This window comes from Arvicola amphibius, chromosome 8 (assembly GCF_903992535.2).
Source record: "Arvicola amphibius chromosome 8, mArvAmp1.2, whole genome shotgun sequence".
NCBI lineage: Eukaryota > Metazoa > Chordata > Mammalia > Rodentia > Cricetidae > Arvicola > Arvicola amphibius.
In genome coordinates, this window is record NC_052054.1 from 30,899,215 (window position 1) to 30,926,400 (window position 27,186).

The window sequence follows — 27,186 nt, forward strand, 5'->3', positions numbered from 1 at the left end:
CTGTGATTACTATTAATGAATAAAGAAACTATCTTGGCCTGTTGATAGGGCAGAACTTAGGTAGGAGGGGAAAACTGGACTGAATGCTGGGAGAAAGAAGGTTGGAGTCAGACAGACACCATGGAGCCATCAGAATCAGACATACTGAAACTTTGCCAGTAAGCCACTGCCACATGATGATATATAGATTAATAGAAATGGGTTACATTAATATAAGAGTTATCCAATAAGAAGCTAGAGCTAATGGGCCAAGGAGTATTTTAATTAATACCAGTTCTGTGTGATTATTTTGGTTCTGGGCGACCAGGACAAACAAGTAGCCTCATCCTCCTACAAGAAGGAACCTCAGTTTGCTAGCTGTAGACCCTAGTATGACTTTTGGCCCATGAAGAAAGAGACCACAGAATCCTTTAGAAATTTTGGAGGTGTCCTCACAATGTGTTTTTGTTTGTTTGTTTTTGACAGGGTCTCGTATGTAGCCTTTATTGGCCTGGAGCTCACCATGTAGAGTAGGTTGACCTCAACCTTGAAATGACCCTCCTGTCTCTTTGCCTTCAACTATATTTGGATTATAAACATGTACAACCATGGCCACCTGTCTTCATAAATTTACTGCTGTCAGTAATAGTGAGAGGTGTGGCTTTTCATGGTGGGTGAGCATGTTTTTAACAACTTATCCACTCTAACATCCCACTTTCCCCATGCTGTTGGACATTTTCTTCTACTATACCAAGCACGTTCTGAGATACATTCTAAATTCACTTTCTGGTCCATGTTTTTACTAATCAAATGGGGGTGGATATTCCTTTATAACCACCAAAGCTACCTTAGATCTAGAAGCTCTACTTAGTGGTGCAGTGTCAGTAAATTGGATGAGGTTTATATTCCTTCTATCATTATGTTACACCTTGAAATGCATACAACAGTATTTCTTGGAATCTCTGCTTACTTAAATAAAATATCTATGCAATAATTTAGCTGTAACATATATTCTCGTGGGTCATACAAAGTACCCCATCTTACATAGTCAAGTAGTAGTTGAAGTGCTTAGAAGGCTGGTAGAGGTGGGCCCTGATGAAAAGCAAAAGTATCTTGTAAGACCTTAGGGGAAACTACTATAGAGTCTCCAGTTAAAACAGAGCCAAATTCTTTCATCATATTTGCCAAGGTTACCCCTATTGGTGTAAAAAGGGTATGCAGAAACAGAGAGAGGGTTCTGTGCACACATTTTTATTCCAATTCACGAAGTAACACTTATTTGTAATCAACTCCCTTATGCCAACAGGAGACATTCTGAAAATCTGGAAGTTCAATTTCTATTGTTATCCAGTAACTTACAGCAAGCCAAAGGGTTTCAGAGCAGACTAAGGCCTTCTATTCATTTATGTGAGCTTAAGCTAGGAATATGAATCTATAGAGGCCCTGCCAACCTTTCTTTCTAGAATACTGAAAGATAACCACCTAAGTTTATTGGTCTAAGACATTAGGTATATGATCACCCAGAAACTTACTATCCATAAATATTTAATCAAAATACCCAAATAAGCCATTTTGTATTTCAGGGTGAACTTTCAATTTCCTCTTTATTGCTGGGAAATGCCTCACAAGCCTTCAAATGAAATCACAGTAATTGCTCATTCCAGGAAACCCAGGGCCAGTTCAGAAACTTAACCTAAGATTCTGGTCTTCTACAATCACTCCCCCACCAAAACCTGTATCAGTCAGAGAAAGTGACCTCCAATCTCTTTGCAGTCTGCTTTCATAACACTCTACTGTTGACATGCCTCTTGTTCTTTGTCAGTTACTCCACATCATCATAGCATGCCATCCATCTTCACAACAAGCTATTTATAGCTAGCATCACATTACCCCCTAATAATACCAAACTATCCTGAGAACAACCTGTATTGGCACCCCAGTACCACACCCTATACCCATCCTCACAATATATCTTCTTCACCAGATAGAATCATTATCATCATCATCACCATTGTCACCACCACTACCACCACCACCACCACCACCACCTGCATTTTATTTTTACATTACATTAATTTGAAAACATATTACCTTAGGCCTATACCAATATAGCTGATAGAAAGCAGATTCATCCAGTTGTTAAATAATAAACATTTGCCAGCCTTTAAATCCTGTTATTTCTCACCTGGCATCATTAGAAATGAAAAGCACTTTCAAGAGCTTTTGAACAGTCAAGAGTTTCATATCTATGCAACCTAGTAAGGCAACTAAGGAGATTCATGCATCAAATAAAAACTTGAATATACAACTAAATTATGTGAAATAGACTAAAATATACTGACCTTAGTTTTTGAAATACTTAAAATGTTTTTAAAATATTGTAGTTGTTAGATTGACACAACCATTTTTTGCCCCTGAATTCTTCCTGTTGGCATTGAGCACAGTGCCATGCAGTAAGCTCACCTTGACAAAGAATATTTATTGCTTTGAGCACTCATGCATCCTCATCCTATATGCCATTAAGTGTGATCAAGGTCTTTGTCAATTCTTGTATGGTTAAGATTGGCTGTCAAATTGCAAATGACAGCAGTGGAAAATTAAACTTTTGGTAGCCAAGTACTAAGATAAAAACTAAAGCATACAACTCAGCAGAGAAAAAGAATTTTATATAAGGGTGAAAATAGTGCAGTGAAATTATCTGGAAATAAACTAATCCTCCAAAGCAAGCATTACTATTAAATGCTATTTGAATCCCACTGACATGTTTTAATGGGTCACATGTAATTTATTTGTGTTCTGAAGAGGCCATCATTTTCTCCAAAGCTAATATCCAAATCTTTTTCTTTGTACTGAAGATAAAGTAGCACACATACCAAAAGTCATTTGAACAATACTATAATTTACTTTGAAAAGATAAAGGACTGTGTCCATTTAGGGGTGTTTCTATTTTATTGCATAATATGGCTTACAATAATAAGTTGGCTCTGGAGCAGCAGTTTATTTCAGAAGCAGCTGATATATTTGCTTAAATGTTTGTACTCTTGTTCTAATCACATTGCAATCTTTTGGGACTCTTTCAATAACAATAATGGAAACAATTAATAATACTCTCCTCAAGAGATAGAAAACTCATGATAGAGTTACACAGTGGTGTTCTATAGACATTTTATAGAGTATGTGCTCTGCTTTTAGATGACTCCTATGCAAAGAACTCATTCTCATAGAGTGCTGCTTAAACAATTCGTGGGTGGCTTTGATGACTCTGGTCAAAGGGGATGATATCTAAGTTTCAAATGCAAAGGAAGGGAAATTATAAAATATGAGAGGACAAACTAGAAATGATAGTACAGTCTTGTAACCCAGCACTGGGGAGGCAAGGGCAAGGACTGCAAACTTGAGGCCAACATGACCTAACACACACACACACACACACACACACACACACACACACACACACACACTACAATCAAAAATGAAATAAAACAAGACAAAAACAAAAACAGAGCCTAAGATAGAGTAAGAAAAACAGCCAAATAAAAGAAAACAGTATAAATTTTAAAACACTATTATTACAGGATGTTCCTGTTTGTGATAACCTAAACTGTGAATAGATAAAGTAAACTACCTTATAATTTATTATTTTAAGTGTGGAGAGGGCTGGGGAACGGGGAAATAATATATTGACGGAAATCTTAACCAAAATAAAAGGTGCTTAAAAAGCTTATATGGAAATGTGTAATCTTCTAAGCCAGGAAAAATCCAATTAGACTGAACAGTAGAACACAAAGGAGCATGAAAGAATAAAGAAATAATTGGGGCTTAAGTTTTAAAAGGGAGGATATAGAGATTGGAAAGAGGAAAGGGAGGGGATAGGTTAGTCAAAATTAGAATAAATGAAGATACCATCTAGAAATACACTAATTTACAAGATAATTGAAAAGTACACATTCTCTCTCCCTCTCTCTCTCTCTCATACACACACACACACACAAACATACACTTACACATTTGTACACACACATTATATAGACAGAGTTGGAACAGAAGTGCCCCCATGGCTAGATAATGCTGTTCTCAGAAGACACGAAATAAAAATCTCAGTGCCACACAGTATAACTCCTATGAGTGGGAGACCCTAGTGGCACCCTGAATTAACCCATACTACTGCTATTACTTTTGGTTATCTACCATAACTAGAAGGTAATATTCAATGTTCTATTTCTGAAGAAAGAACATGCTTTAGCTGCAGTTGGACCTGACAAGAAAACTCTTTCTGTTGGCTAGCTTATGCAGTCCTTATGACAGAAGGAACTCCAGACTGCTGATAGGAGATGGGCCATCAGTGATTAGTCAGCAGTAGACCCCGCATGCAAAGGCATTGACTTATTGGTAAGATGTCTCCACTGGTATAATAGTGGCATAGTAGTCATAGGAGTAACCAACTGCTTTCTGATAGGATATAAGGCGCACTTGACAGGAGGATTTCATGCATGGTACTTGAAAGCCTGTTATTTGGCTAAGTGGCCAGGTTTTCATGCCAAATCATGTTTATATAGAGAGATTTATGCTGTTTTCAAGTTTTGCCAGGGAAACAATTTTTAGCTGGGTAGTAATCAACTCAGATTCATTTCTGGGTAAATAACTGAATATAGTTGTGAATGCTCAGCTATAGATGGGTCATTTATAACAATCTCCTACCATCCAAGGCTCAGGGAACTTTGAGGAAAAGGGGAACTGTCTTTCATGCCTTCTTGCCTTCTTTTCTGGGATTCTTTGAGTTCTGAGCAGAGGGCTTAGATAGAGACATCCAATTGAGGGCTGAGTGTTCCAAGATCTCTCACTCTGAGTAATGTCTGGCTATGGGTCTCTATATTTGTTCTTATCTGCTGCAGGAAGAAGTTTCTCTGAGTTTGGCAAAACAAGGAACAGATATGTAGCAGAATATCATTATGAGCCATTTTAACACTACTTTTTTTTCTTTTGTTTAGACTAGTATTATTCAGTTTTACCCTAAATCCCCTGAAATACTTAGTTTCATGCTCTTGGTCACCAAACTGTCAGGTATGGATTCCATCTTGTGGAGTAGACCTTAAGTCAAATATTTATTAGTTGGTTCTTTAAACAAGTGTTGTGCTACCATCTTATGACCATATCTTGCAGGTTGTATACCATTGTAGAGAAAGGGGTTGTGGTTGGGTTGGTGTTTATGTTTCTCTTTCATTAGCATAAAGGGTACCTTCCTGTACCAAAAACTATGGAACATAGAGGCAAAGCTTTATGCACGTGCTGATTTGATTTATCCATGTGCAATGAATTGTATAGGTGTTGCCTTCAGCAATGGGGTTTTGCTATCAGTTTGTGAAGAGCAACTTATAATCTTGACAACAGCTTGGATTATTGGAGGATTCTCAAGGACCCCATTTGGCCAACAACTCAATTATAAATAACTCAATCCCAGCACTGGAAACTTTGTTTGGTGAGAAGAGATGGCCAGTGGGGATTCTATCTCCCCCATTATTTGGTAGTTTCATTTAGATTACCTTAATATATGGATGCAATTTTCTACTGTATTAGGTTAATTTAAATTAATTTTTAATGGGAAATTCTCAAGCACTATTTTAGTGGTATTTGATATTTCAAAACCCTGAAACCAGGCATCACTTAACTAGGTTATTATAACTTACTTAATCTGAACAGTTGACAGTTTAGATGGGATTCTAATTTATGCCCCGCTTTTTACATCTCTGGAGAATGGCCTGAAAGAATATGCTTACAATAAGAATAGATTTAAGAAATAAAGAGCTCAATTACCATATTACCAAACACACTTTCCTCCTATCAAGTCTCTAATAAGAATGATACTTAGAAGGAAGTATGAGTAGACGCTGGTTAGAGGGAAGACCTTACCAAATTTACTTAAATCTTGATCTTAGACCTTGCAGCCTCTAGACTTAGAATAATAGATAAGTCAAATCAGTGCCTGCATAGATCTTATAGAATTTTGTCATAGCATCCTGAATGAATGAAGAAATGACTCTGGTACTTCTGCAAGGGTGATGTGGGAGAGTCTTCTGTTTGTGTTGATTTCATTGGTTAATAAAAATAACTGCCTTGGCCCATTTAATAGGCCAGCCCTTAGGTGGGTGGAGTAGACAGAACAGGAAGAAGGAAGTGAGGCAGATGGCCCAGACAGATGCCTTGATTCTCCTCTCTGAGACAGATGCGATGAAGCTCCAGCCTAAGATGGACATACGCTAGAATCTTCCTGGTAAGCCACCACCTCGTGGTGCTACATAGATTATTAGATATGGGTTAAAGCAAGATATGTGAGAATTAGCTAATAAGAGGCTGAAACTAATGGGCCAGGCAGTGTTTAAAAGAATACAGTTTCTGTGTAATTATTTCGGGGCATAAACTAGCCAGGCGGCGGGGAGCCCTGTGGGAATGTAGCCCACAGCTCAACACTACACAAGGGGTGTAATGCTAAAGGGGAAGAAAATTTGGAGCACATGATGGTGGAAACATTCCTGGAACTCTGTTAAATTCCTAGACTTAACAGTGGGATGTTAAATTTAGTTTTCCCATTAGTTAACTAGAAGATTAATGAGAATGGAAAGGACTGATGTGGTGTTTTGATTGTGAGGTGCTAGAATGTTCTTTCTCTTACATATCAAGATCAAGATCATCATCATCATCCTATCTCAGACTCATCACAGCCTATTAACACCATCTGTTGTGGGTTGGAATGGACTAGAATTCCAGTTTCTCTCAGTAGATTTCAAATGAACATGCAAAATCAATTCTCTGAATGGCTCTGGAGAAGACCATAAGAATGGCATGTTGGAGAACCCACAGAGCCAAACCAGCTCCCAGATGATGACTATCAAACTCCACTTCATCATTTCATATACTTATATTCTTTCATCTTCTCCCTGTTTGCCAGTTTTGTTCTTATTGGATAGGGACTCTGAAAAATATGTCATTTTCCTATTTATTATTTTTTCCTTTTCATCATTGACCACAAGGAACAAAATGTAATTGTGATTTTATTCTTATTTTGATTCTGCTAATTGGTTCAATTGAGTAGAGACTATTAAATACTTAGAAGTAAAAAGGGCCTTTTCCAGTCCTTTAGGCAGCCCCTCAATTTACAAAGTAGATAATATGTTTGAATGTCAAATGTCCCCCAGCAGCGCACATACTTTATACACTTGGTCCCAAGTTGGTAGCAGAATTTTTTTTATGTTCATCTTGATGGCAATTTTTTATTATTATTATTATTATTATTATTATTATTATTATTATTATTATTTTGTTTTTTTCCTTTGTTTTCATGGTTTATTTTTTTATATTTAAAAATTTCCATCTCCTACCCTCCTTCTCCCCCTTCCCTCCCCTCCCCTCCACCCATACCTCCCCTCCCTCCCTCTCAAGGCCAAGGAGCCATCAGGGTTCCCCACTCTATGCTAAGACCAAGGTCCTCCCAACTCCCCCCAGGTCCAGGAAGGTGATCGACCAAGCTGAGAAGGCTCCCACAGAGCCCGTCCATGAAGAACAATCAGAGCCCAGCACCATTGTCCTTTGCTTCTCAGTCAGCCCCCACTTTTGGCCACATTCCAAGAGACGGGTTTGGTCGCATGATCCATCGGTCCCATGCAACATTGAATAAATGGGACCCCCTGAAGCTGAGCAGCTTCTGTAAAGCAAAGGACATTGTCACTAAGACACAAAGGCAGCCTACTGACTGGGAAAAGATCTTCACCAACCCTGCAACTGACAAAGGTCTGATCTCTAAAATATATAAGGAACTCAAGAGACTAGACGGTAAAATGCCAATTAACCCAATTAAAAAATGGTAGCAGAATTTTTAAGACTGTGGTCACATTAGCAGAATTAGGTCTCTAGGGGGTGGGGCTTAAAGGTGGTTTATTTTGTTTATGGTTCTGGACTGAGGGTTTTGCTTCCTGGTATAAGGAATCTAATACTTTAGATGGAGCTGCCCCAGATGCCATGGCCTTCCAATCATGGTGAACTAAACCCTTTGAAACTATGAGCAAAAATAAACTTCTTCCCTTAAATTTATTCTGTCTGCCCCAATAAAATTAGAGAGGTAGACACATACTATGAAAGACTTTGTTTTTATTTTTAATTTAAAACAAGAAAAAAGTTTTTATTTATTTCCCTCAGATAGAGTAAGTGATGCAATTAAAAGTTTTGAAGGGTGTGATCAATTTTGTTCATTAGAATAAATAGTTGCCTTGTTGACCATATCTTTTGCTTTACAGAAGCTTCTCAATTTCAGGGGATCCCATTTATTAACTGTTGTTCTCTGTGTCTGTGGCCCTGACTGCATCACAAGGAGCAATCATTTGAGCCTTGGATCAACTGTCACCTGGAAGACTGATTACCAGAGACACAGCCCCAACTAAGCAATCTGAGGAAAACATGGGTAGACAAGGTAAGAACACATGTAACACCACAAAAAATAACACAACACCAACAAAAACTAGTGGCTCTACAACAGCAAGACTTGAACACCCCGATATTGATGAAGCAGAAGAAATTAAGCTAAAAAATAATTTTAGGAGAATGTTTGATGCCCTTAAAGAGGAAATGTAAAATTCTCTCAAAGAAGTGGAGGAAGACAACAAAAATTTAGAAGAAATCAACACATCCCTTAAGGAAGACTAAGAAAATGCAACCAACAAATGAAAGAAATGATTTAAGACATGAAAACCAAAATAAAGACAATAAAGAACACACAAACTAAGGGAATTCTGGAAATGGAAAATATGGGAAAACAACCTGGAATCACGAATGCAAGCATAAATAGCAGAATACAAGATATAGAAGAGAGATTCTCAAGCACCGAAGATACAGTAGAGGAAACACACTCATTGGTCAAAGAAAACATTAAATCTAACAAGCTTAAAACAAAATATTAGGAAATACGGGGTACCATTAAAAGACCAAACCAAAGAATATTAGGGATAAAAGAAGGAGAAGTCCAATTCAAAAGCACAGAAAATATATTCAACAAAATCATAGAAGAAAACTTCCCCAATCTAAAGAAAAATGTGCCTATGAAGATACAAGAAGCATAAGAATACCAAATAGACTGAATCAAAAAAGTCCCCTTGCCACATAATAATCAAAGCACTAAACATGCAGAATAAGAAAGAATATTAAGAGCTGCAAAGGAAAAAGGCCAAGTAACAGATAAAGACAAACCTATCATAACTATACCAGACTTCTCAATGGAAACAACAAAAGCCAGTAGGTCCTAGTCAAGTGGTATGCAGACCATGGATGTCAGCCCAGATTACTATACAAAGCAAAACTTTCAATCACTATAGATGGACAAAAGAAGATATTCCATGACAGAACCAGATTTAACCAATACCTAGCCACAAACCCAGCCCAATACAAAGCACTAGAAGAAAAACTCCAACCCAAGGAAGTTAGCTACATCCACAAAAACACAGACAATAGATGATCTCACAGAAGCAATTCCTAAAGAAGGAAAAAACATACACAGTAACATCACCAGGAATAAAAACTACAATAACAGGAGCTGGCAATCACTGGTCATTAATATCCCTTAATATAGACAACTCACCTATAAAAAAAGACACAGGTTAACAGATTGGATACAAAAACAGAATCCATCCTTCTGCTGCATACAAGGAACATATTTCAACCTCAAAGATAGACATTGCCTCAGAGTGAAAGGTTGGGAAAAGGTTTTCCAATCAAATGGACCTAAGAAACAAGCTGGTATAGCATCCTAATATCTAACAAAATAGACATAAAACTAAAATCAATCAAAAGAGACAAAAAGGATATTTTATATTAGTCACAGGAAAAAAAACCCATCAAGAGGAAATCTCAATACTGAACATCTATGCCCCAAATACAAGGGCACCCTCCTATGAAAAAGAGACACCACTAAAGCTTAAATCATACATTAAACCCCACACACTAATAGTGGGAGACTTCAACACTCCAACCTTACTACTTTCCAGGTCTGCCAGACAGAAACTTAACAGAGAAATAAGGGAACTAACAGATGTTATGACTCAAATGGACTTAACATACATCTATAGAACATTCCACCCAAACATAAAGGAATATAACTTCTCAGCACCTCATGGAACCTTCTCAAAAATTGATCACATACTAGGTAACAAAGCGAACCTCAACAGATACCAAAAAAACTGTAATAACCCCATGTATCTTATAGGATCACAATGGCTTAAAATTAGGATTCAACAGCAACACAAATTTCAGAAAGCCCACAAACACATAAAAATTAAACAGTGTTCACCTGAATCACCAATGGGTCAAGAAAGAAATAAAGGGTGAAATTATACTTCCTAAAATTCAATGAAAATGACTACACAGCATACCCTTATTTATTGGACACAATGAAAGCAGTGTTAAGAGGAAAGTTCATAGCACTAAAGACCTACATAAAGAAGCTGAAAAAAAAAATCCCACACTAGTGAGTTAACAGACACCTGAAAACTCTAGGACAAAAAGAAGCAAACTTATCCAGAAGTATTAGATGGCAGGAAATAATCAAATTGAGAGCTGAAGTCAACAAAATAGAAACAAAGAAAACAATACAAAGAATCAATGAGACAAAGAGTTGGTTCTTTGAGAAGATCAACAAAATAGAAAAACTGTTATCTAATCTTTATCCACAGATGGAAAATACAAATTAACAAAATTGTAAATGGAAAGGGGGCCATAACAACAGACACAGAAGAAATACAGAGAAACATCAAGTCATACTTCAAAAACATGTACTTCACAAAATTGGAAAACTTAAAGGAAATGGACAATTTTCTAGATAAATATCACTTACCAAAGTTAAATCTAGATTTCATAAGCAAATTAAATAGACCAATAACTGCTAAAGAAATAGAAACAGTCATCAAAAGTCTCCTAACCAAAAAAGTCCAATACCATATGGTTTCAGTGCAGAATTCTGCAAGATTTTCAAAGAAGAACTAATACCAATACTCCTCAAATTGCTCCACACAATAGAAACAGAAGGAACATTGCCAAACTCTTTATGAGGCTACACTTACCCTGGTACCCAAACCACAGAAAGACATCACTAAGAAAGAGAATTACAGACCAAACTCACTCATGAATATTAATGCAAAAATACTCAATAAAATACCGACAAACCGAATACAAGAACACATCAGAAAAATCATCCACTATGAACAAGTAGGTTTCATCCCAGACATGCAGGGATGGTTCAGCATATGTAGAAGAATGAACATAGATCCATACCTATCACCATGAACAAAATTCCAGTCCAGATGGATCAAAGACGTAAACATAAAACCAACCATACTGAACCTCATAGAGGGGAAAGTGGGAAGTAGACTTGAATGCATTGGCACAGGAGACCACTTCCTAAACATAACCCCAGTAACACAGACAATGAGAGAAACAATTTCAGGGAACTCCTGAAACTGAGAAGTTTCTGTAAAGCAAACATCATGGACAAGACAAAATTGCAGTCTACAGAATGTGAATGATCCAACCCTACACCAGACAGAGGGATAATACCCAAAATATACAAAGAAATAAAGAAATTGGTCATCAAAAAAACAAATAATCTGGTCTGCAAGGTCCTTGGTTCAGAAACAGTTTCCTGTTCCTGCACTAAGGCTATCCACCCAGAAAGGTGAGAGTCTATCAATGTAATCCATCATATAAATAAACTGAAGGAAAAAACCATATGATCATTTTATTAGATGCCGAAAAAGCATTTGACAAAATTCAACACCCCTTTATGATAAAGGTCTTGGAGAGATTAGGGATACAAGGTTTATTCCTAAATATAATAAAAAACAATATACAGCAAGCCGACAGCTAACATTAAATTAAATGGAGAGAAACTCAAAGCCATCCCACTAAAATCAGGAACAAGACAAGGCTGTCCACTCTCTCCATACCTCTTCAATATAGTGCTTGAAGTTCTAGCAATAGCAATAACACAACATAAGGGAATCAAGGGGATTCAATTTGGAAAGGAAGAAGTTAAACTTTCATTATTTGCAGATGATATGATAGTATACATAAGTGACCCCAAAAACTCCACCAAAGAACTCCTACAGCTGATAAACTCCTTCAGTAACGTGGCAGGATACAAGATCAACTCCAAAAAAATCAGTCGCCCTCCTATACACAAAGGATAAAGAAGCAGAGAGGGAAATCAGAGAAGTATCACCTTTCACAATAGCCACAAATAGCATAAGATATCTGGGAGTATCGCTAACCAAGGAAGTGAAGGATTTATTTGACAAGAACTTTAAGTCTTTGAAGAAAGAAATTGAAGAGGATACCAGAAAATGGAAGGATCTCCCCTGCTCGTGGATTGGGAGGATCAACATAGTAAAAATGGCAATTCTACCAAAAGCAATCTATAGATTCAATGCAATCCCAATCAAGGTCCCATTAAAATTCTTCACAGAGATTGAGAGGACAATAATCAACTTTATATGGAAAAACAAGAAACCCAGGATAGCCAAAAAAATCTTATACAATAAAGGTACTTCTGGAGGCATTACCATCCCTGACTTCAAACTCTATTACAAAGCTACAGTATTGAAAACGGCTTGGTATTGGCATAAAAACAGAGAAGTTGACCAATGGAATCGTATAGAAGACCCGGATCTTAAACCACAAACCTATGAACACCTGATTTTTGATAAAGGAGCCAAAAGTACACAATGGAAGAAAGAGGGCATCTTCAACAAATGGTGCTGGCATAACTAGATGTCAACCTGTAGAAGAATGAAAGTAGATACATATCTATCACCATGCACAAAACTCAAGTCCAAATGGATTAAAGACCTCAATATTAATTTGAACACATTGAGCTTGATAGAGGAGAAAGTGGGAAGTACTCTACAACAAATGGGCACAGGGAACCGTTTCCTATGCATAACCCCAGCTGCACAGACTTTAAGGGCAACATTGAATAAATGGGACCTCCTAAAGTTGAGCAGCTTCTGTAAAGCAAAGGACATTGTCACTAAGACACAAAGGCAGCCTACTGACTGGGAAAAGATCTTCACCAACCCTGCAACTGACAAAGGTCTGACCTCTAAAATATATAAGGAACTCAAGAGACTAGACGGTAAAATGCCAATTAACCCAATTAAAAAATGGGGCGCTGAACTGAACAGAGAATTCTCAACAGAAGAAGTTCGAATGGCCAAAAGACACTTAAGGTCATGCTCAACCTCCCTAGCTATCAGGGAAATGCAAATCAAAACAACTTTGAGATATCATCTTACACCTGTCAGATTGGCTAAAATCCAAAACACCAATAATAACCTTTGCTGGAGAGGTTGTGGGGTAAGGGGCACACTCATCCATTGCTGGTGGGAATGCAAACTTGTGCAACCACTTTGGAAAGCAGTGTGGCGGTTTCTCAGGAAATTCGGGATCAACCTACCCCAGGACCCAGCAATTCCACTATTGGGAATCTACCCAAGAGATGCCCAATCATACAACAAAAGCATATGCTCATCTATGTTCATAGCAGCATTATTTGTAATAGCCAGATCCTGGAGACAGCCTAGATGCCCTTCAGTGGAAGAATGGATGAAGAAACTGTGGAATATATACATGCTAGAATACTACTCAGCGGTAAAAAACAATGACATCTTGAATTTTGCAGGCAAATGGATGGAAATAGAAAACACTATTCTGAGTGAGGTAACCCAGACCCATAAAGATGAACATGGGATGTACTCACTCATATTCGGTTTCTAGCCATAATTAAAGGACATCGAGCCTATAAATTTGGGAGCCTTGAGAAGATAATAAGAAGGTGAACTCCCAAAAAAAGATACAGTAATCCTCCTGGATATTGGAAGTAGACACGATCGCCAGGCAAAATTGGGAACTTGAGGGTTGGGCAAGACTGGGCCAAGGGAAGATGGGGAGAGAAAAGTGTGAAGGGGAGAGCGGGGGGAGCTCGGAGGAATGGGGTGCTTGGGATATAGGAAGGGTGGATATGAGAGTAGGGAAGCATATATCTTAATTTAAGGAGCTACCTGAGGGTTGTCAAGAGACTTGACCCTAGAGGGGTTCCCAGGTTTCCAGGGAGACGCCCCCAGTTAGTTCCTTGGGCGGCTGAGGAGAGGGAGCCTGAAAAGGCCAGTTCCTACAGCCATAATGATGAATTTCTTGCATATCACCATAGAACCTCCACCTGACGATAGATGAAGAAAATGACAGAGCCCCACATTGGAGCACCGGATTGAGCTCCCAAGGTCCTGATGAGGAGCAGAAGGAGAGAGAACATGAGAAAGAAAGTCAGGACCGTGAGGGAACCTCCAGCTGGCGACAGATGGGGAAGGTGACTGAGCCCCACATTGGAGCACTGGACTGAGCTCCCAAGGTCCTGATGAGGAGCAGAAGGAGCGAGAACATGAGGGAGAAAGTCAGGAACGAGAGGGGTGCGTTCACTCATGGAAACGGTGGGACAGAACTAATGGGAGATCACCAACTCCAGTTGGAATGGGACTGATGGATCTTGCGACCAAACCCGTCTCTCTGAGTGTGGCCAACAGCGGGGGCTGACTGAGAAGCAAAGGACAATGGCTCTGGGCCCTGATTGTTCTTCATGGACGGGCTCTGTGGGAGCCTTCTCAGCTTGGTCGATCACCTTACTGGACCTGGGGGGAGTTGGGAGGACCTTGGTCTTAGCATAGAGTGGGGAACCCTGATGGCTCCTTGGCCTTGAGAGGGAGGGAGGGGAGGTATGGGTGGAGGGGAGGGGAGGGAAGGGGGAGAAGGAGGGGAGGGAAGGGGGAGGAGGAGGGGAGGGAGGGGGGAGGAGGAGGGAAGGAGATGGAAATTTTTAAATATAAAAAAAAATAAACCATGAGAAAAAAAAAAGAATGAATGCATTGTTTATTTTATCAAGCATACACAGGTGTGAACATGTAAGTACTTTGAGAAAGTATTTTCAGACTTAGAAGTAGAGTAACAATATGGGGTGAAGACAATCAGTCCATTACTTATACTCATTTAATTTGCTGAAAGATAGAAATCTTTTTGTAATTTTGAGTTTTGACCTTTCTATGTGCTACCAGTATAAGGTATAATTCTGTGTCAGTGTTAAGCAATGGTCCAGTTGCTGCTCTCAGTTAGTCACGCAATCACAGGAAGGGATAGCTGGTGTGCTATGCTGTGCTGCTGGGATGCTTGGAAGGTTAGGTGCAGTGAATGTATTTTCCAGTCATGAATTTAGCAATATGTACATGTATCATAAGTTGAGGAACTTCTGCATATGTTTTCCTAAGTCACCCTAGTGAATGGTATTTTGCTGAGGACAAAGGCTGTAATCCTGCCCCTTTCCCAGATAAGCTTTTCTTTTTTTTGTTTTTTTTTGTTTTATTTTGTTTTTTTCCCTCATTTTTTTTATTAAAGATTTCCATCTCCTTCCCTCCTCCTCCCCCTTCCCTCCCCTCCCTTCCACCCATACCCCCACTCTACCCCTCTCCAAGACAAAAAGCCATCAGGGTTTTCTTCACTATGTTAAGTCCAAGGTCCTCCCAGCTCCCCCTAAGTCCAGGAAGGTGAGCAACCAAACTGACAAGGCTCACAGTGAGCCCGTCCATGCTGTAGAGTTCATGTTCATTGGCATTGTCCTTGGTTTCTCAGTCCTCCTCCACCATCAGCCACATTCAGAGAGTCCGGTTTGGTCCCCTGTTCCATCAGTCCCATTCCAACTGGACTTGGTGGTCTCCCGTTAGATCTGCCCCACCGTCTCAATGGGTAAACGCACTCCTCACGGTCCTGACTTCCTTGCTCATGATCTCCCTCCTTTTGCTCCTCATCGGGACCTTGGGAGCTCAGTCTGGTGCTCCTATGTGGGGCTCTGTCATTTTCTCCATCCAATGCCAGGTGAAGGTTCTATGGTGATATGCAAGATATTCATGAGTATGGCAATAGGATCTGTACATTTCTGGCATCCTCTCCTCAGCTGCCCAAGGACCTAGCTGGGGGCATCTTCCTGGACACCTGGGAACCCCTCTAGAGTCAAGTCTCTGCCAACCCTAGAATGGCTCCCTTAAGTAAGATATATAATTCCTTGTTCCCATATCCACCCTTCCTATATCCCAACCATCCTATTCCCCCAAGCTCTTCCCATCCTCCACTTCACACTTTTCTCTCCCCATCCCCCCTCCCCCCATCCCACCCCACCCCCATGTTCCCATTTTTTGTCCGGCAATCTTGTCTTATTAATTCCTCACACACACACTAATGCCCACAATAGGCCAGATGGTTTCCCACCACAATTCTTCCTCCAAGCTAAAGTCCAATGAAAGTAAATGTCAAAGTTTAACCTTTAGATGTTTCAACTGTTCATTCTATTGTTCTTGTCCTTCATCTTAGAAATATAAAATATTATGATAAATAAATTCTTAAATATACTCCTTAGAAATATGTATTCTTTTTCCAAATTGCAAGGTCAAGTTTAAATAGGCAATTCCTCTGCGATGCTGTACAAGATTTATGGAGGCTATACTACACTAGTGCCAAGTAGAATAAAATAAAACCTCTATTGTGTATCCACTACAAACATTTCAGTGAGTAATTCCATGTTACCAAAAGCTATCACATGCAGGTAACACATTAGATTTTTTATGTCTACGTCATCTGTTTCCTTTCTCATTGATAAAGCACCATCTCAGGAGTTATGACTTTGGATGGATATAAGAAAACATTGGGGTTATTGCTTTCCAAATCTGGAGCCCAGCAGAAAATAGCAAGGGTTTACAAAGGAAGGAGTGTAGGAGGAAAAGACAGTTATAGCAATAATAGAGATAGCCATGAAGAAAGTACTCCAGAATGGGATTACAGGCCTCAGCAGGACTTCCTTCCTAATCATGGTGGTTTGATGGCCCCCACAAACTCATAGGGAGTTTATAGTGCCTCATAGTGACACTATAAGGAGTCATGGCCTTGTTGGAATGGGTGTGGTCATGTTGGAGGAAATGTGTCACTGTGGGCAGGCTTTGAGTTCTCAGATTTTAAGCCAAGCCCACTGTGACTGTCTCTTCCTGCTGCCTGCAAATCTGGTTGTACAACTCTCAGATCCTTCGTGGCTGCATGTGTCATGGAATATTACTTTAAACTATGTGAAACTGTGTTATATATGTTTATGCTGTGTTTGTTTAGCAATGTAAATCTGTGTTATATTTGTTTATGTTGCATTTTTTTAATTATATAAAGATATGTTGCATTGGTTTCACCTTCCCCTTCTGAGGCACCTGATTAGTCTAATAAAAAGCTGAACAGCCAATACCTAGGCAGGAGAGGGTTAGGTGAGGTTGCTGGGCAGAGCGAATAAATAGAAGAATGAGGGAGAAAAGAGGGACACACCTGGGGCCAGAAGTCAGGCAGTTACCAGGCAACCAGACATGAGAAGCTGGAAAGTAAGACATATAGAAAGAAATATCAAAAGCCCTGGGGCAAAAACACAGATGAAGAGAAACAGTTTAAATTATAAGACTTAGTGGGACAAACATAAGATAAGGCTGAACATTCATAACTAATAAGAAGTCTATGTGTCCTAATTTGGGTCTGGTTGGGAGATCTCATGGGAGATGCTGAGGAAGAGAGATTCACGTGAAAGGGAGGAAGCAGACATAGAGAAGACTGGTTATCACTCTAGTGACTGAGGAAGGACTGAAGTATGATTCACTTCTTGGATCTACATCCTTGTTGGAATCTTCATGTGCTGTATTTGGAATGAGTACAAAGAGAAGGCGGTAACCTTGAGGGTTTGGGTAAGGTGGATATTTCACACAGGGTGGAGTCTAATACAGAATTAGTAGTGATGATGAAATTGGACATTGGCCAAAAATGTATTTTAAGAGGAAACCCAAGTCTAGCAACATTAAGGGGTCAAGATCCCATGACTAGATAAGTCATAGGTCTTAAGAGAGAACTGCATAATATTATGCTAAGTGGAAATAATATTAAGTCAACTCCCAATGACTTATCATCATTGATAGTATTCAGGCATCTCTCTGGCCTGCCCTTGGCGTTCTGACAGGCTACATTTTCAGCTGTAGCCACTATGCACCTCCTGTGCATATTCACTATGTTCCCTTTTATAAGACCCTTCCCACCTTTCCCTTTGCCTCTCAGTTCTCCAGTTCCTATCCCCAAAGGCTGTTCTCTCCTTCCCCCTTTTTAATTCCTTTCCCCCAAATAAAAAACACCCTCCACATGAGTTCTGTCACGTGGTATCTTTCTCGCTCACACTGCTTTTTTCTTTCAAATTACAGCAATCCTACCTATATACTATTAAAGTATTTCTCAGTCATCAGCAGAGAAGTTTCTGTTTGCAGATGATGATGATGATGATGATGATGATGGTGATGATATGAACAACCAGTCAATGTGAAGTGAAGAGAATGCAGAAAGCTCAACCTTATAAGAAGCATATATGCCGCATGTCTCCTTTAAGGGCTCAGAATCTTTTCAAAAGATAGAGCAGAGAGACTGTAAACATCAGAGGTGGTGGATTACTATAAGGAAACAATGTCCCCTGGCAACTGAAGAGCTGTTGCACATGTGAACTCAGAGCAGTGTGGCAGCAGAAACAAGACCTGTGTCAGCTCAAACCAAAGGAAATCTCAGCATGAAGCAGGGAAACAGGCACAAAGTTTCAGCTCTAGCCAAGGTATTATTGGCAATTCTGTGCCGCTGGGAGAGGAAGGGTCAGTTTTTTTTTTTCTAAAAGTATATCTTTTGATAAGTTGACCATGCTCGAGTGGAAGGTCACATACATCCAAGAATATGTGGGTAGCACAAATTGGCCTTAATGGAGGGAAAATAAAAGATTATAAATTTGTGTGTAAATAGAGCGGCGGGTCTGCTTTTCATTCCGCCCGGCTCCCACACGACTAGCTTAGCACAAGAAATAATAACACGGAAAATGTATTGATTTAAACACTGCCTGGGCCATTAGTTCTAGCCTCTTCTTGGCTACCTCTCACATCTTGCTTTAACCCATATCTAGTAATCTGTATATCACCACAGGGTCGTGGCTTACCAGGAAGATTCTAACCTACATCCATCTCTGGCTGGAGCTTCATGGCATCTGCCACACTGACTTCTACCCAGCATCCTGTTCTGTCTACCCCACCCACCTAAGGATGGGACTATCAAAAAGCCAAGGCAGCTTTTTTATTTAACAAATGAAAGTAAAACATAGACAGAAGACCCTCCTACATCAGTTGGGTAGAAAGGAAAGCCAGGGTGAATCTGCGAAGAGTTGGGGGGAGGTTGAACATGAACAAAACTCATTGTGATAATAATAATAATAATATAAACACTAAAAAGGAAAGAGAGAGAGATGAAGGGAGGGAGAGAGAAGAAAGGAGGGAAGGAAGTAGGGAAAAAGACAGCTAATGATAAGGACCCTTCTGTGTAGGGTGTCATAGGGTTAATAGCGCATTTGAAGCAGATGATTAGAAATGAAGAGAAGCTTGGAGCAGTCAGAGTAAGGAAGGACAATGCTGAAGGAAAATTAAACACAGCCCTCCCTTCTGCATATTATTCTATACACAAAACATTAGGTATTTACAGTCAGAACATTCAGTTTCTTAATCATCATATAAAATATTTTCTCTGGGAGTCGAAGCTGGAGATCATAGAAAATGTGGCTCTTTGCCCAAAGCTGTTCCTCCTGACCCCAGAGAATGGGCTACTTTGCTTGTCCACTAACTGGGTCCTTGGTGCACCATCATACTAGAATCTTAGCTTCTTCTCTCCCAGCACATGTTGCCCTCTTTTTTCTGCTTTATTCATGAAGTTCCAACCTCCATTAAGAATTATGATTTTTACAGTTCAGTGGTTCTCAACCTTCCTAATGCTGTGACCATTTGATACACTTCCTCATATCGTGATGACCTCCATCCAAAAAATTATTTTCATTTTTATTTCACAACTGTAATTTTGCTACTGGTATGAATTGTAATATAAATATCTGAGTTTTCTGGTGGTCTCAGGCAACCCCTGTGAAAGGATTGTTCAACCCCCAGAGGGGTCACCACCCACAGGCTGAGAAATGCTGCTCTAGATCAACAAAGAAAGTCTAGCTCTAAGAACCTGCAACATTCAGACCCTTTTTCTAAGCGATACTTGACTGCACACTTTAGTGTGACAGAGAGCAACACAGCCCCAATTCTAAAGGACTTTACAGTCATGCTAGGGGAGATAGTAAGCAATAAACAAAATAAGGCAAGGGTTGCTCTAAAACAGAGCAGGTGAGTGGAAAAAGAACAATTACGTGGATGAACAGAGAGAAGGACATTTCAATACAAGGAACTCATATTATTAAGGGAAATACTTGTGTGGCTATATGGAAACCAATAGGAACACAGAACACAAAAAATGCATGTGTCTTTACTTTACTAAGTATGTCTTTGAGGTGCAAAAAGGGAGCTTGTTGAATTACAGCCCAGGGATTCAGGGAAGCAAGGAAACGGGGTCCTAAAGCTGGTTAGACATAGATTATCAGGGCTTGTGGGCCATGGCCCCTGTCTTCTGTTGTGAGCAGCAAGAGCAAGCATAAACTTCGTCATAAAGAAGTGATACATTTTGGACTACATGTCTAAGGTTATCACTCTGACAGCATGTGGAAAGCAAGAATAGGTATGCCCCAATCAAGCAGGAAGAACAGCATGGAGCTTCCTGAGGTAGAATGGGTGAGAAATTATTATGATCTGGTTTTGTGTAGTGGATGTGATATATATTTGGGATATAAGGGATGTAGTTGGATAACAGCTCCATGAGTAAGCTGATGAGTTAGATGGGAGACTAGTAGACTTTAGCCATCATAACTTATGTTGTCATTTATTAATGAGTAGAACAGATTTATAGGAAAGTTGCGCTGTCTTTTCTGACCTCTTTCAGCTTAGGATCTTTGCCATTTGCTGCTTGTTATGAAATACAGAAGTTTCTAAAATGGTTAGAAGCGAGTATCAATGAGTCTATGAGCCAGTCTTATATTGGATGGTCATTACACAATGCTCTCCCCTGCTGAAGGATAGAATTGTGGATTCCCACTGATTTTTCTTCTCTTAATGACACCCACCTCCATGAAGTCTCAGAAAGGGGGTATAAGCATAAAAAGATGAACAGATAGCTCAGTAAATAAGCATATTTGTTGGAATAGCATGAGACCTCAGTTCAAATCCACGGCACCCACATAACAACATGGGTATGGCTGTAGTGATTTAATCCCAATAGTGTAGGGGAGCAGAGACAGGAGAATTGTTGGGACTAGCTGGTTGCCAGCCTAGCTTCAGCTTCAATAATAGATCCTGCATCACAGGAATAGAGAACAGGGTAGTAAACCTAATATCACTTACTGGCCTCTGCAAGCCTGTATATATAGGCATCAGCACCCCTTCTCCAGTAAGCACCCTCACACACAATTTAAAAAAATAAATAGAAAACGGACATGAGTCATGATTTGTGTTTAGGTTATTTCAAATAGGCAGTGTCCTGGAGAAAGAATATTGGCCTCTGAAATGCAGGAACTGGCCATCTATTACCCATTTAGATCTTTGTATGAGCCTCTGGTCATCCTTGACTGAGGAGCTCTGTTAGCATTAATGAAACTGGAATGTTACAGAGGCAAAGATGTAGTTAAGGGAGGTAGAGAATAGAGGTCTAGATTGGGTAGTCATTTGTATAGAGTACTCGAGAAGATGTAGTAGATGAAGAACCAGGATGAAGGGGAAAGGAGGGGAATGACGTAGATAAATGAAGAGAGAGAGAAAAAAAGAAAAGAATATAGGACAACTCTGGGAGCATTGAGTGTTTGGAGCTGCAGGAGAAGGAGAAAAGACTCAACAAAATAAATACAAACATGGTGACCTGAGCAGAAGGAAAACAGAGAAAGTAAGAGCCAGGAAGAGCTAAATAGAGTATTTCAAAGTACAGGCAGTAAATGTGTCACAGTAAGAAAGCACGAACAATCTAAGGATGGGAGAGCTGCCATTTGATTTTGACTGTGAAGATCATTGATAACCCAACAAACATTGTAGTATGGGTAAAAAGAAAGCTGGTTTAGGTTGGTTTCAAAAGCGACTGAGAAGACAGGGAGAGGAAGCAATGAGAATAAACAAGTCCTTTGAAAAATGTGGTTTCGTGTGGGGTCAGGGGGAAGAAATATGGAGCAATAGATGAGTGATACAGGGAAATGAGGTAAAATGTCCTGTGTTTGTTTTAACACAATGAGTACAGCATGTCCAAACTCAAAGGACAGTGAGTCAATCGAAAAGTTTAATTATTATTAGCCAGAGGAAGGACACAGCACGAGTCAGGGATGGCACCCATATCTCCCATCCATCACAGAGAGAGGCAGAACACAAGAACACACTGTTTTCTGAAAGCTTCTATACTCCTTAGGAAGCTAAGGGGGCTCTCAGCTGAGATGAAAAGAAGTCCCCTGGGAGTTTGAGAAGATAGAAGAGGTTCTGCTGTACTCCTATAAGAGTGGAATTGTCTGCTGGTGATTCTTCTTCCAATGACCCCACAGGAACAGAGCCATTGGAAAGACAGATGACGATACGGCAAGCAGTGACTCCTTAAAGGGTAGAAAATGCTATGGTTAAGTAGGGTTTTTTAACAGTTTAGGTTATAACAGCATGTGTATACACATTCACATATATATTAAGTTTTATTTCATTAAATATAATATGCATTAATTTGGAAAAATAGTAATAAATTTGGGAATAAAACCATGTCTCAAAAATTATGAAAAGTAATTCTTAAATATGTGTTGCCATTTTGTGGAGTATTCATAGCTTATAGAAATCCTTTCTTTCCTAAGGGGTTCTTACCAAGAATACCCACAGGAGCTGGAGCCAGTGAAAGTTGAACTCAGTGTTACTCTTTGCCTACCTGTACAAACATACCTCCATTCCTCTGACAATGTTCACTCATAAATTGAGCACAATAATTGAGTAACAATTATAACTAACTAGAAATAACCACATGATATATGTAAATTATTTATAACATGAGTTACTTCTGAAATTCCCTTTTATTTTCAGATTGTGGTTACGTGTGGGCTGCTGCAAGTGCAACTCAGGGTGCAGAGAGAGTTACCATCTTTTAACTCAGGGTGCAGAGAGAGTTACCATCTTTTAACTCAGGGTGCAGAGAGAGTTACCATCTTTTAACTCAGGATGCAGAGAGAGTTACCATCTTTTAACTCAGGGTGCAGAGAGAGTTACCATCTTTTAACTCAGGGTGCAGAGAGAGAGTTACCATCTTTTAACTTTTCCAAGAGACTTCTGAAAATTGTGTTTTCCAGACCAGTGTTTCTCCAATTGAAATGAATATGAAAGCTATTTGCAGTATGTATTAATTTACTTTCTCATTTTCTGATTTTTTAAAAAAAGCCTGACGAAAGCAACCAAAGGGAGAAAGGGTTTGTTTAGCACATGATGCCAGGTACAGTCAATCATAGGAAGAAAATCAAAGCATCAGTGTGTGGAAGCAGCTCTTCGTGTTACATCCACAATCAGGACACAGAGAGATGTCCCACTCGAATCCAGTCCAGGACCCTTTGCCTCGGAAAGGAAACTGTGGGTCCTGCCCACAATCCGGATAGATCACCCCACGGCATTAATATAATCGATACTGTTCCTCAGAGCCCCCTCCCCCAGGTGATTCTATAGTTTGTCAAGTTAACCATTAACGCCATAATAGAGATTTTGGTAAAGCATGAACTGGGGATAAAAATCCCAGAAACTTGTATTTAACATGTGTGCAGCTGGTTTGAAGAATCCATAGTTCCACAAAGTTTCCAGGGAACACAGACACTGCTGTACCAGGGGCTGCACTTTGTGAGCGGCTGGTCTGGAGTCCTGGGAGAGAGAATCCAAGGGTGTAACTGCAAGTAACAGGAGAGGAACCGCATCCACCCCTGCCTAGATGGGGTCTCAGGTTGCAAGCAGCCTTCAGTCTTCACCCAGCGCACTTTCCGTCACCCTTGGAAGATGCTGCCTCTAGTTAGACTAGATCTATAACCAAATGGGACTGCGTGCTGCCAGAACATTCCATCTGTGTTAAGAATACTCTCTTCATTTACTATTTCTCAAGTTGCTTCTAGAATGCATGAATTCACTGACAAAAAAATAGTTACCTTCATAGATAATTGAAGCATCCTATTAGCAGCTTATACCATTTTCACTTTGCATTCTCATTTTCTTAAGGGAACAGACTTTCCTCCCACACCTACTTTCTGTCCACGAGTCTGCTTGCCAACTGAGGTCTAAGGGGGCTTTTAGGAATGTCCCGATCTACTTGTCGGGAGTTCAGGCAGTAAACATGCCACCAACCCATCCTATTACAAGAGTTTCTGCCAAACTTCCAGCTACACCGGGGCTCCCCTGGGTTTCTTCCTCTGCTCCGGGTCCCTCTGCACCTTTATGTCTTGTTTACAGTCAAGCACACAGTTCTCACATAATAAATGTTGACTTCCACCATGACCTATGTCTAAGTAATGAGGAGGTAGAGATTTTGTGATTTTTAACACAGAGAGTAGGAGTTGGGAAAGATGGCTATTTCACATATCATATCGAGTATCAGTAATGTGTATCAAGTTACAAGGTAACTGACATCAGAAGTACGTTATATGATAAACACTATAAAAGGTAATTGGTGTTGACCACATTTATCAAACAAAAAGCATCAGTTTGTTTGCTCATAGAGAAACTGCCCCTATAGTCACTTTTGCAACGGAATTTTTGGATCTAAGACCATATATAGGCACGTGTGTACATACATAGTTGATATATTCTTTTTATATGCATGTGTGTACATACATAGTTGTTATATACTTCTTTACAACATGTTTTATTATCTCGTACAGGATGTTACAAATAGCTTTCCCCATCACAAATGTTGGTGCCCACATACTCTACTGCCTATTTGAACCATAGTTTATCTCCTGTTTAACTGGTTGTGGTAGTTAGTCTTCATTGTCCATTTGACTAGATTTAGATTCCCTAGGGAAACACCTCTGGGTGGATCTGTGAGGGGATTTCTAGAAAAACTTGGCTGAAGGCTGAAGACCCACCCTAGGTGCAGGAAGCACCATTAAAAGAACTAGTTTCTTGGACTGAATTTGAAAAAGGAAGTAGGATAAACAAAAAAAGTTCTCTCTCTGATTCTTGACTGCTGTTACAATGTGACCCACTGCCTCTTGCTCCCACTGCCTTGACATTCCTGCCGTGATGGACTGTATCCCTTCTTAAACTTCAGGCCCAAAGAGAAACCCTTCCTTCTTAAGTAAGTTGCTTTTGTCAGATATTTTTTTTCATGCTAGCAAGAAGAACAGCTAACACATGAGCCCTCTGTCATGGGTGGCTCCTCTCAATATCTTTATAATAATACCATATTCATTTGACAACATGATCTAAATTGTAGGTACAACTTTATTAGGCTTTAGTATTAACTCTTAGAACCATTATCAATAATGCATACTAATAAATGTCTTCCAGGAGGTTTATAATAATTTAATTTCTTATAGACATTCTTGCTTGAAGACCTTTAAACTAGAGCATTGGTTTTCCTGGGCCTTCAACCTGCTGCACTAAGTTGTGAATTGAATACTCCTAGACCTCAATTTTGGGACTTAACCACCTCTTTAGTTACAACAGCCAATTCCTTATAGTAAATATCTTCATCTATACATAAATACTTCCATGTATATATATGTGTATATATATATATATATATATATATATAATCTTAAAGTTATAAGTTGAAATGCAAACAATGTTCATTTTTATTTTCATGTTCAGTTTTATTCATGAATTGAATTCTAGACCAGTTATATTCTGTTATTTCTATCTTTTCTGAAGAACTTTGGCTTATACAAATATTTAGCTCAATGCCTAATAATTTCTCTCCATATTTTCCTCTATTGTTATTGTTTGTGATATCAAAAAGTACATTACAAAATGAGACCTTCTAAGAGTAAGATTAGAAAAAAAACCTTTTTTCTTTTGAACCAGGGTTTCATTATTATCAACCTCGTTCTTCAGGAACTCAGTAATTAGGTCAGGCTGACCTTTTTGAGTGCTGATATTAAAGGTGTATATCATCACACTTGGCTGAAAAATTTTAAATCTAAATTTAAGTGTTCTTCTATCATGTTCCACCATTCAAGGATCAGATCTTGATCACTCCATGGCTCTCAATAAAAATTTTCCCCATGGGTGGTCTATCCTCTGATATAATTCCAGACCTCCAATAAAGAAATATTGATGTTAAGATCTTTTATGTAAATATTTCAATACTAATCATAAACAGTCTTGAAAAATATCTATCTTTTTTATTAGCAATGGCACAAACTTGTGCTGTGAGATTATTTCTCAAGTGATACATAAGAAAATGTCTATCAACCCCAGATGACCAATGACAGACAAAAAAATTATTTCACCTCAGTCTAGCTTAGAGAACTACAGTGTTTATTGGAGTTACTCACAGAGTCATGGGTGAGGGGTGATTTACAGGAACTAAAAGGCACTTACATCATTGAAAAGTTCATGATGGTATTACTGAATAAAGTCTTCTTTCTTGAGCTTCTTGTCCAATTTGCAAGCATCAACACTAAAAAGTTTCCTAGCCCAAAAATTGTTACTGTGTATAAATCCTGTGAAGAGACCCTGTGAATCTTGTAACTTTATGAATTTCCTGAGCCTTGTAAGTTTAATTAGCTCTCCAAGTCTTATGAACCTCATTTTTTCCTCCCTGAGGAAATAGTTTATTTCACAGAAAACAGCTGCAGAAGAAAGAACAGTTCTGTGCTAAGAAGTGTCAAGACTTGATTCTGCTTTTTATTAGTTGGTACTGAGTGAATCAAGGACAATAATACTTATCTCAAAAGGCTATTATTATATGAATGTACCCAGTCCCTGTGCGGGTTCTAAGAAGGTATCAGATCTCCTGAAAGCTATGAGCTTCCATGTTGGTGCTGGGAATTAATTCTGGGTGTTCTCCAAGATTAGTCAGTGATATTAACCACTGGGTCATCTCTCCTCCTTAGTTATAATAAAAAATAAATATGAAAAAAGATAGATATGAAACTTTAGACTCACAAAGATGGGATAGATGAAAGAG